Below are 5,031 nucleotides of genomic sequence, written 5' to 3' on the forward strand. Positions count from 1 at the left end.
AACCTGCCACCCCCAAACTATTTGTCGAGTGCTGTATAATACTGGTTACCATGGTCGTAATATCCGTAAAAAAACATTTATAAGCAACATAAACAGATAAAAAAGATTAATTTTTGTGAAAGCACGAAAGTAGACATAGAAAACATTTCTGGAATTCTGTTATTTTCTCAGATGAAAGTAAGTATAAATTTTTGGCTCAGATGGACATGAAAAAGTATGGAGTAAAGTAAATACAGGGCTTGATTCACGGAATATGGCTGTCATGGTAAAACATGTTGGTGGGTCGCTCATGGTATGGGGGTGTATGGCAGCAACTGGTGTAGGCAATCTTGTATTCATTGAGCATACAATGAACAAATATGATTACCTTAATATATTAATATCGAATTTAAACGATAGTGCGGTCAAATTGGGACTTGAAGGATCATTTGTCTTCCAACAACAAACCAAACTTCCAAAAAACACACTGCTCACATTGTTAAGGAATGGCTACTTTACAAGACATCCAAACAATTGAAAACATCAGCTTAATACTTTGATGTGAACCCTATCGAACATTTGTAGGATTTTTTAGTGAGAAAAATCAGAAGACACCAAATAATTCGCAAAGAATCTTTGAAATCTGCTTTAATCGAAGAATGGGGCAAGATTCCATCTTCAGTGACCCAAAAACTGGTAAATTCCATGTCATCCGGATTGAATGCAATAAAAAATCCAAAGGCTACCAATAAAATATAAACGGTCCATCAAAGCTCAAAAGTAAAACCGTTGGAACTTTTTCTTTGACGAATGCTTAATATCTGAAACAGCAAGAAAACTTACAATAATTACAGAAACTTGGAATGTAGGAGCTGCAATTAGAATAAGAAGCAACATAAAACACAACGAAGAAAACCGCCTATCTACGAAAGAATTTCAAGCAGTAACGATAACGATAAATATTGGCAACAACTTGTTCCTTACAGCAGTCTACAGTCCCTCATACCCACAGAGAGTTATTTAAAGATCTTCAAATGACTGGGTGCAGTATAATGTCTACTGGACCACAAACTTACTGGCCAACAGATCCTCTTAAAATACCAGATCTTATTGACTTTTTCGTTACCAAACATATCTCTTCTAATTATATGTCCATAGAAAGCGGTTTGGATATGACTTCTGACCATTCACCAATATATTTAACACTATACGAAACTGTTGTTATTAAGGTACCATTATTTATGTTAACAAATAAAAATACTGACTGGGAATACTTTAAGGAAATGCTATCCATTGTTAATAATCACGCAAATATAAGTTATAATTCCGAGCTAGATAACGAAATCACGAATTTGACAAACACAATTCAATATGCAGCTTGGAGTAGTACGCCAATTAAAAGAAACTTTACATCATGTCATAAGTATACCAAAGAAATTAAATAAATGGTAGCAGAAAAACGTCGATTACGCCGAAAGTGGCAACAAACAAGATCTCCAGCTGATAAAAGCTGCCTTAACAAAATGAGTAAAAAAGTTACCATTAAGATCATTTAAAAATATTACTATCAGCAATTATCTGAAAAGTTTATCTAATGATCATAAGAATGATTATTCACCTTTGAAGTGTACAAACAAATTTTCTCGACCCGTAACAGCATCATCCCATTGGAAAAGCATACCGGACATGGGCCAAGAGCGATATAGAGTAAGCAAACGTTTTTCGGAATACCTTGAAAGTGTCTTTAAACCCTATGACATATCCAATGCAGCAGAAATGGAATTTCTAATTTCTAATGAACGCTGCTATTAGTCCACAATACGTATTTATTTATTGGAAAACTGCAGAAGTGATTATGTTCAATAAACCTGGTAAGCCAGATCATGTCATTACTTCGTATTGGCCCATATCTCTCCTGCCAATACTTTCAAAGCTTTTGGAAAAACTGCTTGCTGTGCGTCTTAACAGCATAACTGAAGAGAGGAATCTGATACCGTGCATCAGTTTAGCTTTCGACAAAAAACACTCCACTATTGACGAAGTACATATGTAGAATAACTCGAGTCATTGAAAATGCCTTTGAAGAAAAAAATATTTGCTCTGCCGTTTTCCTCGCCTTTGATAAAGTTCGCCATGGTGGGCTCATAACAAAAATAAGAAGATCTTCAACTCTGGGTTCTATCCCATCTCGCACGTGTTTTGGTTGATCGTAACGTTGCGAGGTAATCTGTTTTTTCTCCGCTGCGACACGGCACTCCTTGTCGTACAAGCTGTTCTTTTGCATTTTTCGAAAACCAATGCAGCTGTACGTAAGGAGTTTGAAATGCCGTCCCACAGTTCTCTTATACCTTCCCACAGTTTCCTTAAATCGTTCGGCTATCTGTTGTGATTGCAGCTTCTCGACGTCGAACTTTCCTTGTGTTTGTTGACATGCGTTTTTTGTTGCACAGAGGCGGGTGCGAATCTTGGCTGCAACAAGATAGTGGTCCGAGTCGATGTTAGGATCCCGGAGCGCACGCACATCTAAAACACTGGAGATGTGCCTTCCGTCCATCACAACATGATCGATCTGGTTGGTGGTTTTCGATCCGTAGACAGCCAGGTGGCTTGATGAATTTTCTTATACTGGAATCTAGGACTACATATAACCATATTTCGGGCCCCGGCGAGGTAGACTTGCAGGTTGCCTATATATGTACAAGTATATTACTTTGAAAATAGCAAACTTTAGTTAGAATGTTTTCAGTTTTATGTGCATTCACAAAAATACATTCATATTAATAAATATGATTGCATACAAGCGTATAAAAATAAAATCCAAACGGCCCTCATACTACTGTAATAGCATAGTATATTTCTGAGTATAAATTTCATTCAATTCTCAGCTCCGTTCACGCATCGTATTTTGTTAGCTTTTGACAATTCATACGCTGGTACGCAATTGAAACTCCTCTATAATCTACATTCTCTGTATACTCGTAAGAATCCAGAGAGTGTTAATGAATAGAGAAAGTCCGGGCGTTAAAAATCTTTTTGAGTAATAATTTGTAGTTTTCACATGACGGAACATCGAAAAATATATGTATCTTCAAACAGAAAAATACACCTCGCAATTAGCGAAATGGAGAAATGACTTTCAGTAAACACAACATATGTTCCTTTATGAATTTTCGAACTACATTTCTTATATTGCAAAAAGATCATAATTTATATACATATTATTTATTTACAAATAATCTCTTGCATTAAAAATGAGGTAGATAATTTACCACTTACTTTTAGCACCCACTCCGGAAAGAAACCTTTTTGTTTGTTTTTATTACAGGCTGTTTGCTTTTAAATCGTTGAAGTGAAAATCTCCCTGGTCGGATACCAGTGGAGGTCCCAATGATAAGTATATAAATTATAAAAAAAGAAACTCGAAAATAAAAATTGGAGATCGGTCGAAGTGGAAAAAATTACTTGAGCTGCGCGCCGAAGAGAAACGAAAAACGTCGACTGATGTTGATTACACGCAAGTCGTGATGGAAAGGGATTGTCACTTCCAGGACGAAGGTTTTTGCTCGTTGGGCGGTGGTGGGTTGGTAACTGCGTGTATTGGTGTGTGTGCGGTGCATTCTCCTGCTTCCAATGGATGTGTGGTGTGTGAGGATACTGCTGTGTGCAAGTTTGGTGTATGTGCCAGTGTTGCTTTGTGACTGGTGTGTAGTGTAGTGGCGCATGAGGGCAGGAAGCTTAACTCATTTAGCTATCCCCGCCCCCCGAGGCGAGTGTTCAGCTTAGCAATGGCTGAAGCTGTTGCAACGTTGCTGAGTCCGGAAGTACGTCGATGGTGCGGCCTTTGATGACGCCTTGTATGTATTTCGCTGACGCCATAGACGAGACTCAGGTGTAGGTGCCGGTCGTCGCCGTCATGCCACACGGCTGGTTTGCTGCGGTCTGATTGTGCAGGAGTGTGGTGGAGCAGCGTGTGATGCTTCCTGCCACAGATGTGGTATAAATCCCCCGGGTCACATTCATGAGTTGAGTGCATGTGTTATCTGCTGGCATTGTATTGGTGACAGGCCTTTGAAAAGCCCACAGTGTTACAGTCGGTGGGGGCGGCGACAAAGGGGGCATCGTATGCGATGGTGGTGACGGTGTGGTTGCTGGTGCCCGTGTGGTACTACGAGCGATAGTTGACGGTGTTGTTGCGGTGATTGTTAGGGGCGCCGCTGTTGGGCTAACCCCAGGTCGGGGCACACTGATGGTCGATCGCATTGTTGGCGTTGGAGTTTGACTAGTTTCTGAATCAATATTTGCCTGTATGAAGAAAAGGTCGAGTTTAGTTGCAACTCAATACTATAAATTGTGAAAATTTTGCTGTTTGTAACCAAATTTATTTGGTTTGTCGAGGTCGTGCTAATCTACCAATTTTTTTTTTGATTTAGCGGTTGACATCGGTTTGGAATATTAAACGGATGTTTCAATTTCTGCGTGTCGGTATTATTATACGGATTGTTTATTTCGCAAATTTTCGCTTTTATCTGCGGTTGGTAAGAAGCATAGTTTAACGAGCGGTCTGGTCAGTGTTCCTTTTTGAGTACGGAGATCAACTATTCGCATATGACCGTGGGAGCCGCGACCAAGCCGTCATTCTTTAGGACAAAATCTCCAAACTTTGGCGCCTTTTCAGGACTTTTCCAGCGGTGCCTTTTATGAGGGTTCTTAATATACTCCTCCGTCCATCGGAAATCATGATGGAGAATTTTATTTTTTTCCCATCTATTTAGTAAGGAAAGCGACTTTACGCCTGGCTCAGGTAGGGCTAGAATGGGTACTCCTTTGAGAAAATGCCCTGGTGTAAGAACTGTTAGATCTGAGGGATCTTGCGATAATGGCGTTAATGGCCTTGAATTGAGAACGGCTTCCGTACGAATTAATAATGTTGTAAATTCTTCAAAAATTAAGTTTGTAGTTTCCAGCCATTTTTGTAAAGTGAGATTTAAAGCTTTTTACAGTTGAGAAAATTTTGGGAGATAGAAGAACCCCTCCCCCCCATTTCAATGACAG

The sequence above is a fragment of the Bactrocera dorsalis genome, chromosome 6, assembly GCF_023373825.1.
Source record: "Bactrocera dorsalis isolate Fly_Bdor chromosome 6, ASM2337382v1, whole genome shotgun sequence".
Lineage (NCBI taxonomy): Eukaryota > Metazoa > Arthropoda > Insecta > Diptera > Tephritidae > Bactrocera > Bactrocera dorsalis.